The sequence below is a fragment of the Alligator mississippiensis genome, chromosome 13 (genome assembly GCF_030867095.1).
Source record: "Alligator mississippiensis isolate rAllMis1 chromosome 13, rAllMis1, whole genome shotgun sequence".
NCBI classification, from domain to species: domain Eukaryota; kingdom Metazoa; phylum Chordata; order Crocodylia; family Alligatoridae; genus Alligator; species Alligator mississippiensis.
The window spans coordinates 10,542,036-10,555,211 of record NC_081836.1 but is presented as its reverse complement, the minus strand read 5'-3'; the positions used below and the strand labels follow the sequence as shown (position 1 = coordinate 10,555,211).

Sequence of the window (13,176 nt, the reverse complement as noted above, 5' to 3'; positions counted from 1 at the left end):
CTCATGCACTCCCGGGGGGGGGGGGGGGATTGGGACTAAGCTCATGCACTCCCGGGGGGGGGGGGGGGGATTGGGACTAAGCTCATGCACTCCCGGGGGGGGGGGGGATTGGGACTAAGCTCATGCACTCCTGGGGGGGGGGGGGATTGGGACTAAGCTCATGCACTCCTGGGGGGGGGGGATTGGGACTAAGCTCATGCACTCCTGGGGGGGGGGGGATTGGGACTAAGCTCATGCACTCCCGGGGGGGGGGGGGATTGGGACTAAACTCATGCACTCCCGGGGGGGGGGGGGATTGGGACTAAACTCATGCACTCCCGGGGGGGGGGGGATTGGGACTAAACTCATGCACTCCCGGGGGGGGGGGGATTGGGACTAAACTCATGCACTCTGGGGGGGGACGGGACGGACTGGGGCCAAACTCATGCACTCCCGGAGGGGGGATAGAGATTGGGACTAAACTCATGCACTCCCGGGGAGGGGGGGGCGATTGGGGCCAAACTCATGCACTCCCGGGGAGGGGGGGGGTGGATTGGGACTAAAATCATCCACTCCCGGACAAGGGGGGGGGGGGAATTTGGACCAAACTCACGCACTCCCGGGGGGGATTGGGACTAAACTCACGCACTCCCAGAGGCGGGAATCCTATGAAGCTGCGGAAATCCCCATCCCAGCAAAAGTTTTGCACCCGAGGAGCCGAGCAGGATCTGCAGAGCCCCGGGGGCAGCCGGGCTCCCCACCCCAGCCCGTCCCGGCCTCCCCGGAGCAGACAGCTGCAGGGGTGAGAAGTGCTTCACAGCCGGGCCCGGCCCCGCCGCCGCCTACCTGGCTCCTAGCGCCGCGACTCTGCAGCCCGGAGCATGGCAGCGGCGAGCCGGGCTCCGCTCCCGCCCCGGGCTCCTAGCGCTGCGCTGCGCCGCGCCGCCTGCCGCCTCCAGCCGAGCCGAGCCGAGCCGAGCCGCGCTCCCTGCCTGCCAGACGCGAAAAGCCGAGCCCGGCACATCACATGGCCCAAATAACTCCCAGCTGCGGCTGTGCGCCTCCCCGCGCAGCTCCTCCTCTGACGGGGAGGAGCGAGCCGGGCGCTGCGGGGCTGGGCTTCCCCCGGGAGCGGCCTCAGATGAGCCGGGCGGGTGTGGGTGAGATGTGCTTGGCCCTGGGAATGGCAGCAGCCTGGCTCGGGGCTCCCAGGACTCTCTTAAGAGCCATCACGAGGGTACTTAATTATTATAATGATCGGATGATAATAATGATGGTAGCAACAACAACAACAACACCGCGAACAATGATTAGTGTTGCCAGTAGCTGGAGGGAAGTGGCTATTCCTCTTTAGTCAGCCCCACGTCCAGTTTTGGGACACCTACAGAAAGGATGTGGAGGAGTTGGAGAGAGTCCAGCACAAATGTTTGGGGAGCTGGGGCACGGGAGGGGAGGCTGCGGGAACTGGGCTGGTTTAGTCTGGAGAGGAAAAGACTGAGAGGGGATTTAATAGCAGCGGTCAACTCCCTAAAGAGTGGCACGGAGAGGATGGAGCTGGGCTGGTCTCAGTGGAGGCAGATGACAACAAGGAGCAATGGGCTCAAATTGCAGCAAGGGAAATTTAGGTTGGATATTAGGAAAAGCTGTCTCCCAAGGAGGGTAGTAAAGTGCAGAAACAGGTTACCTGTGGACTCTCCATCCTTGGAGGTTTAAGACCTGGCTAGACAAAGCGTTGGCTGGGATGATGTAGTTGAGGATGGTCCTGCTTTGAGCAGGGGGTTGGACTAGATGTGACCTCTGGAGGTCCCTTCCAACCCTCATTTTCAATGGGGATAATAATGATGATGATAATTGCAATAATAGTATTCACCATCTAGTGATTCTCTTCACCCATTTCTGGTCTCTCTGGCCATGCTGATAAGCTCTTCTTATTAATCTTGCAGGGCAGAGGTCAGGTTTTACACGTGGGAGAGCTGTGAGTCTCCCTTAATCACAGGACTCCAGGAGCTGGGGCTTTAAGAGCCATGCCAAAGACTGGGACACTCCAGACCCGATTCTGAGCTGGCAGCGCTGGGAGATAAAATCCCACTTGTATGTGTCCTTCCCCCCACCACAAAGAGATGCCTGGCTGTCTTAAGTGCTCAGAGGATTTCAAACCACCAGCGAGTGTTTCACTACTTGGAATCTTTGTTTCCTTTCTTGCAAGGATAAAAACACTTCCCCTTTTGAATCGAGTTGAATTTCAGAGCCTCCCAACGCAGTGTTTGCATGATAAATACTTCAGGGGAATGCGTATTTGTTTGATGGCTTTAAAAAGAAGCAGGACGAATTACAAAATAAATCGTGCAAGCAAATATATTGGTTGCAACCTCCCTCCCCCTCCTGCAAAAAACCCCAAACCTCAGTCTGGGGACAAACTTGACCTGACAATGTCTCTTGAAGATTGCTCCTTTTTTATCATTCTGCGGTGAAAGGTCTGCTGTGGCCACACCACTTGGAGCTGTGAACTTGTGAGTTGTCATAAATTAAGCAGCACTATTGAATGGGATACCTCCCAGGACCAGCTAAGTGCTGCAGGAAGTGGTATGAATGATTCAGGAGGTGGCACTCTGCCATCTGAGTCAGTATTGAACCAATGCCCCACCAGGCTGCCGAAAAGTATTGTTTTTCTGGATTAGACATTACCATCAGGCCTTGACTGCTGCTGATCGCTCGAGCTCCTTATTTTTCAAACGAAGAGCCAGGCTAGTTTTTGTGTCACAATGAAATGCAAAGGACTTAATTCTCATCGGCACTTAAGCAGGGCCCTAATTTTAAATGAGAGGCCAGCTCAAACTGTGTAATTGCATTCTTCTTCCTTAAATGCTATTTTAATTAGCTGCGATCCACCCCACTTTCTCTCCTGTGTATTATTACTATGCTCTTTTTAGGGACAGCTGAAACTCAGTCATGCGGAAAGGTATTTGAGTGCTTGTGTCCCAGAAAGGCTCTGTCTTCACTGGGAAAGGTGCTTTGCTTTGTTTTGTTCGTTAAGTAGGATAACTAATAACCTGTAGTGTGGCCTGTTGTTTAATATGGACCCCAGCTATCCATGCCTGGTAGCTATCTCTCAGTAAAAACTACAGAGCCTTGTCTTTGTTAGGATTTTATAGTGGAATAGCCAACCTGTGCGGTTTGCCCGTTGTAAAAAGCCCACAAAGACAAAACATTTTGCAAAGACATCACCATCTGAGTAACTTTGCTCAGGCAAGTAATCTTGTAGTACCTAGAAGGATAGCTCACATCTCCAGTTACTCATGTGTCAGTCTATGTAGGACCAGGGCATTAGTTTGTTAAGCATGTTTGCAGAGGAAGGTTGCTGTATGCCAGCTATTGTGGTTCTTTAAAAAGTGCATTAGCATTACATTAAGGTTATTACTGTAGCTGACCAGAAACACCAGGGAATTTATAGCTACAGCACAAGGTCCTTTTCTTAGCATGCTACACAGGAGGAGGGAAATGGGAGAAACTAACATTAAATAAATATGTGTTTAGGGTGGCAATTTGAAAACCACTTTGCTTTGACCTAATTCTGCTCCCATTGAAATCATTGGGAGTTTTCCATTAATTCCAAGGGGAGCAGTAAGAACTTTTGTTCAGGCTCGCTCATGTACTGCCAGACCCTGCAGGTCCATCCTAGGCCGCAAACAGGAGAAGGGTTGCCAGAAAGAAGGAGTAGGGAGTGCAGGATTGTCCCCTGGGTAAGGGCTCCAGGGTTAGCCACCCACACCATTGCCGCTTGCTGTGTGTATCCTTCTTTGTGTGGGGAACCCGTCCCTGGTGGAGGTTTGCAGCTGCTGCTCAGGTCTTTCATGTCCCCACGTGTAGCATGTCTCCGTGCTCAAGGTTGTAATGAAATTTGTGTCCAAGGTATGGCAACCAGCTTGAGTTTTACATCTTGAAACTTCAGAAGGGGCTCTGCATTGGAGCTCTGCGGGCCAGTGCTCATAGTCAGCAGTGGAGAGGGGGACTAAATTACACCCGTGTTTACTTTATGGCTCCTTTAAACCCTCCAAACAGCAGAAAGTGCAAATGCAAAACTGGCCTACGGGAGCTAGACAAACACCCAAGTAGACTCGTCATCCAGAAAGGGGCAGCCACGCCACTGTCTGACTGCTTGGGAAAGGTGTTGGAGTAGGATCTGGGTCTGGTGTTTGTCCACAGGGAGCATGTGGCCAGCAGCAGCACAAATGTCTGCCCTGGTATTGTGTTAATATGCCTCAAACCAACCTGTTGGTCCCTTCCAGATACAGCATGGAGGCGGTCTTTGTTGGCCATTTGTTCAGTGTCAGGACTCTGCTGATGAGGGACCACTGCTGCTGGTGTTCACTGGGAGACCACTGAGCTTTTGAATACATGCAGCCAAAAGGCCATTATGATATTAAAACTGGCCTGGGGTCAAACTGATGACCCAAAAGAGGAAATTTCTGTAGACCCCTATGCACTGCCGGAGGTGTCAAGTTCCCTCCCTGAGAGAGTTAACAAATTACCAGTCTGATTTATTGATACTCGGAGGTGGGGGTTGGGATATTTCCTCATTCGCAGAAACCTTATGCTGTATGTCTGGCGCGTCCTGGGGACTTGTTCCATGGCAACGTAGTGCTGGAGCACCATGGCAGGGAACCTGGTGCCTGTGTGAATGCAAAGCTCTTGCTAACAAGGGCATTACCGGTCAGCTTTAGATGCAAGTAACCATGACGCTTTCCTGGGTCTGAAGCTGTGGGGGCCCCCACTAGGCTAAGCTACATGATATCTCCAGGGTAGCAGCGGAGGTCCTTCAGTGTGGCGGGACCCATACCTTACCATATGCCTGAAGCCCCTGGAAGTCGAACACTAGCTGCGGCTATCGCACAGAGATTTGAAAGAGGACTGCCACAAGCGCCTCCAGCCCCTGCATGCCAACCTATGCTACGGATCAGTGTGAGATGTGAGCCCTCTTTTGTACCTGCAGAGTTGGAGGACCTTGTCACCAATGCTTTCAAGAAAGAAGGTGAGAGGCAAGGATTTCTTAGGGCGATATCTTTTATTGGACCGACTGCATAAGTGGAATGGTTAGTTTTCAAATGCCAAACATCCTTCTTTAGGTTAGAAGTCAGCCAGATGGGTGAACTCTATAGGAAAGATGGCATTAGCATGCCTGTGAAGTCGACTGTAGTATTAGCTATATGCAGTAGTAAGAGCTCACCTCTCACCACTGGGGATGCTTACTCCTTGACGGTCTAGGTGTTATAACTGAAGTAATGAGGCTTAAAGTGGAAAAAGAGGTTAGACACCCAGCTAGAGAATGATGACAGCAGAAGGCAGAAAGAGCATATACCGGGTGTTTGTAAAAAAGACTCTTAATCTGCCCCAATCCCACTGACTCTCCTCACCTTTCTGTCTGCTGGGGAATGGGAAAATAAAAAACAGGAGCTGAAATCTAGTTTGGCTGCTTCTGGCAGCTGAGATGTGGGGATCATGTTCAGCTAAACCACACAGTGGGGCATGCAGCACAAACAGCATCAAAATGTCAAGAGAGATGTGTGAGTTTGAATCTGTTTCTCCCCCAGGAAGGGGTCAGGGTCAGACCAGATGGAGAGGCCAAGCTAGCACAAGCTATACGGGGAGGGGGGAGAGCAGGGGGCCTTTTGTGACATATGGACCAAATGCATCCCAGGCATGACCTGGGTAACCCCAGTAGCGCTACACTGAGAAAGCATATGATCCTTTGAACACAGAACTACCAAATTTCAAGCAGCTTGAGTCAGAAAAATGAAATAGCAAAGGAAATGATTTCACCCCACCTCTTCCTAGTAACAATGAACCCTGTGCTGAAACATTAAAAAGTGATGGGTGGTTTTAGGTGTTCAGCTAGCAACAACTTAACAGGGTCTGGTTTTCAGAGGGCAAGTGATATCAGGCACCCAAAATCACTCTTTAAAATTTAGGCCCATTGATGTCAAAGAACAGACAAGCACAGGGAATTGGGAACCTGGCTCATCCACTGACTTTCTGTGACCTTTTAACAATTTGTGCCTTTGTTTCTTTGGGAGCAGACTATTGCAGTGCAAGGAGCTTACCCTTAAATCTTCTCAGAAACTTAAACTGGTGCATTATGCACTCGCTTATCTTGCCAAGAGCACATTACATCCCTAGGAAGTAAAGAAGTATTATTATTTTCTAACTGAGGGATTAAGTGACTTGTCCAAGGTCAGGTACAAGGTGCCTGTGCCAGACTGGGAGCTGAACAGAGTTCTCTCGAGTCCCAAGTTGGCTCTTTAATAGCCACTAAGCCACTTGGTCTCCCAGTCAAAGAAGGCAACCCCTTAGAAACCCTAAAGGGAATGCAACTTCTCACCCAGCCTGGAAACAGCAACATGGCACCAGTTTGGGTACAGAAGAGGGCTGTTGTCCCATCACCTGGGTGCAGAAAATAAGTCCTTACTCCCTGGAGAAACTCCCCTCCCAGAGTGATGCACCATGGTGCCTCCATCCTGACCCCTGTGGATCCCCCTATTCATTGTACATGGCCTCTGTTCATGGAAAGCATTCAAAAGACTGCCCCAGTCAGAACAAGTGTCCTGCTCTGTGGACAGTATGAGCTGAATTTCTTCTCTGTGCACTGCTGCAACCACCTTGAGGTATAAAAGGGCTACGCTGACATGTAACACACAAACAGGATCTACCACCCAATTCCCCAGGGATACAGGACACCTCACTGATACATCCAGGGTTCGAATTATGGGGGGAGCTCAGAGGGGCTGAGCCCCTCTCCCCCCCCCCATAAGAGATAAGAGCCTCCCTGTAAGATTTGAAAATCATAACTTGGGGGGGTCTCCAATTTTATTAGGGCACCATGATGGGCAGTCCATTTTTTTTTTTTTTTTTTTTGCAGACCCCCCCCCAAGAGTCAAAACACGATTCGAACCCTGGACACATCTGGTAACACAGGGGTTGGAAGCCTACCCAAAGCTGCTAAGTAACTGCAGACTCAGTATGTTAACTTCCTTGGCAAGGGGGAAGCTTTCTATAGAGCTTATCGTTGGAGTCTAGCTCCTTTTGATTAAGTTTGACCTTATGCAGCACACACAGGCTTTATTTTGCATGAGGCAGGAATGCCTCCTGCTTCCCCATGTCACTAAGAGGAACATCAGGTCCCCTGTTGTCAGATGTCAAGGGAACATAGCCCTATGAAGGGGTTTATCGCTCTGCGCTGCCTTGGCGCCAAAAGCTTCATTTCCTTGTTCTGAGGGGTGTTTCACAGCCTTGGACATTTTTTTTTCCTGTAGCCTCCAGGGTGCAAAGGTCTCCTCCTGCTTCTAACTGCAAGAAACATTTATCTTTGGGTTAACAGCTGGGGATACCCAGGCCATTCTGTTCCACAGGGTCTTGGCCAGAGTGATGAATGCAGGGTCATTAAAGGACCCCAGATCTGATTTGTTCATTTGAGTGCACCTGAGCGTACCTCGCAACTTGTTGGTGAGTTCTTGCTGGTGAGATTTAGCAGAAATTTAACACTAGTCATTCATTACAGACATAAGGGCCAAATGGCAGGATGATGGGGGCTGGCAGTTTGGTGACTGCAAAGGCTGGAAACAGGGCTCTGGCTGTTGTACTCTGAGATCAGATCCACGATCTGGGATCAGCTGGGGTTGATCTTGTCTTTGTAGCTTCTTGTTTGCCAGATGAGATTCCAGTTTTTACAGAATCTTATCCCAGTTTAATTCCTTAATATCGAACTCTTTTGGTTGTCAAGGAGCATAAAGATGAGGAATTCTTTGCAAGAAGCCCAAACTCACACATGTACCCATCTCTAAAACTCTGTCTCGAAGCTGCAGATAGCAGTGAAAGACAGGGGAATGAGATAATAAAAAAAAATCTAGTGATTATGGACCACACAAGGACCCTTCGCTATCTGTGTTGAAATCCTTGGTGCTCCCTTGGTTGAGGAATGATCTCTGGTTGAGGACTAATAAGGCCTTTTGCAACTCTCACCATGATAAACCAAAGCTAATTGTTTTAAAACTTACTATTCATTGGAGGTGTATGGCTTTAAGAACCTTAAAACGGCCTGGTTTCACAATGGGCTTTGCCTCTGCCTTTCTTCTCCATTTTCTACAAAGCAAGATGAGGATCCAAGATCACTAGTCACTGCTGAGGCATGGAAACATGCCTGATAGATGTCCTTTTTCCCTCTGGTGGACTTACTCCCTCAGAAGCAGATTGGGCAATTGCTGCTAAAGGAAATCCTATTCTTCCCTTTGCTATTCAGTCCGGAGGCTGAACAGTCCAGCAGTCATGCAGCTTTTTGAAGGGAGCCAGATATCTCACATCCTATGCTCCTCTCTTGTCTGGGGACAGCTGCGGTACTCCCAGGGGAGCAAGGCAGAGCGCTCTGCCCGGAAGTCCGTACGTGCGGCATTAAGGCTCTGCTTGTGGGAATTTTGTGGCCAGTGTGACAGATAGAGAGAACAATGGGAATCTCTAATGTACTGTCCTGAAGCCAAAGTAACCTAGCGCTCTGCCGAACAGTGTGGAGGGAGGCTGTTCAAACGGCGTCCTGGGGAGGCAGAGCTCCTGCCAAGCCTGCTCCCAGTGCAATCAGCAGGCCCTCAGCAGCTGGAGGATGAGGAGCTGTGATGAAGGGACTAGTGGAGGCTGGGATTCCCCAGCTGGCTTCTTGCAAGAATTATTCTTCCTTTAAGTCATTCTCTTGTCATAGGTTCAAATCCCAGCATTGTCAACCCGGACTTTTTCTTTCGGAAGGAAGAAACATGAGGCCTCCCTGCCTGTGTAGACCCTTTCAAGCAAAGTCAAGGGGAGTGCTGTTTTCTCCCGACAGATGTTGAAGGGCTCGGGACACTTTTTGGAGAAGTGGAGCTTGGCAGTGATGTTCTTAGCCACCCACCCTAACTGCACGGGGTGCCTCATGTGAAGTGGCTATTTTGCAGTGGTATTGGATACACAGAGCTCGAAAGCACTTTGATGCAAAAGCTGCTCTCCGCACATCATATATTATTCAACACGGCTCTTATAAGGCCTCTTGGCCACCGGGAGTCCAGTTACACTTGCGGCATGCGCACTGCAAGCACAATACAATGTCCTTCCTCATCCCCCACTGAGTGCATGTGCCTAAAGCATTTGCCCACTGAAGCTGCTCCCAGAAAAGGGCCATTTAAACCATAAGCAGCTTAAAATATTGTGGTAGCCTAGCCTTACCGGCTGAAAAATGAGCCTTGTTTGCTGTAGACACAGAGCTATGATTCTTTTGATTGCAAGGCCATACACAGGAGACAGACCTGCCTGGTCGGTCGCAGCCCGGGCATGGAGTCCAGAAGTTGGTATGAAAAGAAACTAGAGAAATGATTCCCAGGCCACAACCCAAACTGCTGGAGAAGATATAGGGAGGTAAAGGAGGTTAAGACAGTAAAGGGCAACTGTGCAAGCTGTATGGGAGCTGTGCTCTTACGAAGCAAGCAGACACGGGCCAGCTCATTGTGTCTTTTGCCCCAGCCTAGCCCAAAGGAGTTTAGCGTTAGTCCTTGTGCCACCAGGGACCCTGACAGCAGTAGCTAGTACTGTGTGTTACGGGCACTTGTGCCGTTCATCATCCCCTCTAGGGAACCGAGCTGAGGAAATAGCTGGTTCCTTGTGTCTTAACCCCTCTGAGCAAGCAAAGGGCACCCTCTGCCGGAGACAGAGCCGGCTTGCTGGCACATTTGTCTTGAGGCACCGAAGCACCCAGAGAAAGGCCCTACCTCCTTCCAGCTTAGAAAGGCATCCGCAAAAATCGCTTTGCAAGTCAAAACAGTGCAGCACGTGGGTGGCTTGTTTAACAGACAATTTGAACATTGTGTCAAAATACTGCTGCTGGGAAATGGAGCGTGGAACAGCATCTGCTTTCAGCAGACAATGGCAGCAGCAAAATGTGCAGGCTTCGCACTCGGAAGACCTTGCCTGCTGCTCTTCCCCCATGAGGACTTGGGTTGATTTAGTACGTTGAACCTGGCTCCTACGCATGCAGGCAGACGGCTGGGAACTCATGAAAATGCTGCTCTCTATTTTTCTAGCTTCATCCATCTAGCCCTTAATTAAACTGTTCGGTCCCTTACCAGATAAATCATTTATTAGAGCCATTTTAGAGAGGGGGAAGCAGAGGCCCTGCCTCCTGCCTTGTGCTCTCACCATAGGACCAGATCCCCTCCAGAGCAGGGAATGGGACCGCAGAGTCCGGCCTTTACATCCGCCTGCTCTCGTTCTCTTGCAGCCCTTGCGTGAGCCATACCATGTTGCTATGAATCAAGAACGCTCCCAGTTGTCCCTTTGAATCCTTATTTCACAGCATTTGGGTTTTATTTCTTCCTTATAATGCAGCTTAATGGAAGGTCTGCCTCTCGGCTGTGCCCTTTCCCCTGCCGCAGGGTCTCCTGTCTATTCCCAGCCTGTCTGGTTCCCCAGGCTGTCTGCCCGAGAGCCTTCTTCCCTCCCTTTTCTTTTCTTTCTTCCCAAACTCAGGCTGCCCGGCATCCTGGTGGGCCTGGAGCTGAGTCAGCCCAGCTCCAGCACTTACCGCCTCTGCTGGGCAAGTGAGCTGAGCTCCTCGGGGCTCAGTGAGACCCCAGTTTTGTTCCATCACTTCTCCCATTTAATGAGTCACCCTTCTCTCAATGGCTTTGTGAAGGTGCACTTCCCAAAGCACGGTTGTCCACAAGGCACTTTACAAGACTGTAAAGTACAGCAAGAATAAGACACGGAAGTGATGCATGGAAAGCTGCCTAGACTAAGTAAGGACTAGGGAAACTACAGCAAGGGACATCCCCATCACTTTGCCTCTGCCCCCAGGTCCAGCTTCTCTGATGGGGAATGCTCCTCAGAGCAAACACCATGAACACAAGGCTGGGATTGTTTTGTGGTGAGGGAGATGCCTCCACAAGGGAGCCCTGCTAAAGGAAAAAATGAGGCGATGTCTGCTCAGAGCGCCACCAGGACGGATTTTCTGAAGACATTCTTCTCCAAAGAGCAATGTTCAAGGGAGAGCTGGCTTGTCCCGATGCAGGGAGTACCAGCAAGGCACAAGCCTGATGGTGTTTTGCAGTGGGGCTTGCAGAAAAGCCTCATGCTGCATTGCTACAAGCTAACGTGCCATCTGTCTGGAGGGGTAGCAGCTGGAATGAGCTGGATTGGTTTACATTACACACAGGCAATTTCCCCTGGTGCCTTGTTCCTGGATCGTTGTGGTTCCTGAAATCTATCACATTTCCCCTCTTTGGGTCTGCATTTCTCTCCCCCTTTTTATATAGCAGTCATGCTTTCAGTCATACCAGTTGGGTCAAAATCAGTCCATCACTAAGGAGAGGCATGAGTCTGCAATTCCAGGTCCACCCAGGGCAGCCTCCACCGCTGGCTATGGAGAAGTCAAGGACAGCATTAAAAGAGATATTTGCTTGGGGCAGGATTAAGATGCTCAGACAGGTTTGTGTCACAGTGTTTCACCGGTGTTGGTTGTAGCCGTGTTGTTGGTCAAAGGACATAGGCAGACAAGATTCTTTGAGTAAATGCGATATCTCATCTTTTATTAGACCAATTAAATCGTTGGAAAAATTGTTCTTTGCAAGCTTTTGGGCACAAACACCCTTCTTCAGGCACATGGAGAGTCTGCTGGTGTTTTGTGCTCTCCTGGATGGAATAGAAACCAATATGTAAAATGCAGGTCTGTGAAAATGCAAATGCGAGGCAGTGAGGATCAGAGGCCATGGGGGACAATAGGTGTGAGTGAAGTAGCTAGGGGGAGGGGAAAGGCTGAACCTTGACCTGGTGATAAAATGTAGCTGGTAAAATGAAGAGAGTTTACCTGGGGTTATTGGATGGCAGGCAGGTTATAATGTACCATAAATCCAGTGTCTATATTTAGTCCATGATTTTTTGCATCTAGTAGATTTATGAAGTGAAGTTGGTAAGCTCGTCTGTGAAAGGTGTTTTGTAAATTTGCTTTGAGGATTAGAACTGAGAGATTGGAGAGAGAGTGGATGTCTTGTGAGAAGTGTGCCCCCATAGGTATTTAGGAGCTAGATGGGTATTTGGACACACAACCTGCCTAACATCTGATACCCCAGGAAAAGCACAAACTAACTGCAGACGCTTCCTCAGCCTGATGAAGGGTATTTGTACCTGAAATCTTGCAAAGAAGAATTTTTCCAACTATTTTTAGTTGGTCTAATGAAAGATACTGGATTTAACCAAAGAACCTTATCTGCCTATGTCCTTAGACCAGCACAGCTGCAACCTACACCCAGGTAACCTCTACATTTTACCAGGTACAGTCTATCACCAGGTCAATGTTCCCCACTTCCCACCCTCCCCCAACCTACTTGTCTCACACCTGTTATCTCCCGTGGCCTCTGATCTTTACTGCCAAGCATTTGGGTTTTCATATTGGCTTCTATTCCACCCAGGAGAACACAAAACAACAGCACTCTCCCTGTGCCTGAAGAAGGGTGTTTGTGCCCGAAAGCTTGCAAAGAACATTTTTTCCAACTATTTAGTTGGTCTAATAAAAGATACCACATTGACCCAAAGAACCTTGTCTGACAGTGTTTCACTACATTTAATCAGCAGCATCTCTGCTAACCGTGTATGAGTGGGCCTTAGTGACCCTGTGCATTGAATGTCACTCTTCAGTGATAGCCATTGAACGGTAATTCCCTTTACAGATATGGTATGACACATTTGAAGCTGCGCTTCTCCCCCATAGTAGAGTTGTCCAACTTTGCTGTGTCGGCTATCACCAATCTACATGGATTGATCAACTGGTGGCTCTTGTATTGGTTGTAAATTGAATAGCCTGTCCTCACCATTCAGCACATGCTGCAATGCTCATTACAGTTACCCTGCATTCAGAGGAACGGAAAGGAGCTAAATGAGTGTATAGCATCTGATGCTATAGGGCCAATCCTGAATCTCACTGTGACCTGGAATTATCTTTTAGCAATTTATACAGGGAGAAAAGGAGCTGCAAGAGGCCAGAGAATTCTCCCACTGTGGGAACAGTATAGGGCTACTAGAAGTTGCCCTCTGCTGTCCTCCCATGCAAGCCTGGAGCAGGTAGTATATTGGGAAGGACTGTTCTACACAGTAACAGAATAGGTATTTCAGATGGACAGAGCTGTGCTGGGAAGATGA

General features: G+C 49.5%; 1 protein-coding gene and 1 long non-coding RNA gene across 2 annotated transcripts in view; one reads left to right on the top strand and one right to left on the bottom strand.

Moving 5' to 3' along the window:
• The window catches only part of SPSB1 (splA/ryanodine receptor domain and SOCS box containing 1), a 72,087-nt gene extending 71,097 nt beyond the window's left edge, over nucleotides 1–990 (bottom strand). The window contains exon 1 of the mRNA XM_014610427.3: nucleotides 826–990. The gene's annotated coding sequence lies outside the window, so the exon portion shown is untranslated. The remainder of the gene's footprint in view (nucleotides 1–825) is intronic.
• Nucleotides 991–1,056: 66 nt separating this feature from the next.
• On the top strand, nucleotides 1,057–5,436 carry LOC132244683 (uncharacterized). The gene is made up of 2 exons (XR_009456405.1): nucleotides 1,057–1,216; nucleotides 1,923–5,436. It is a non-coding gene; the product is annotated as an uncharacterized LOC132244683 (long non-coding RNA).
• Nucleotides 5,437–13,176: the final 7,740 nt, after the last annotated feature.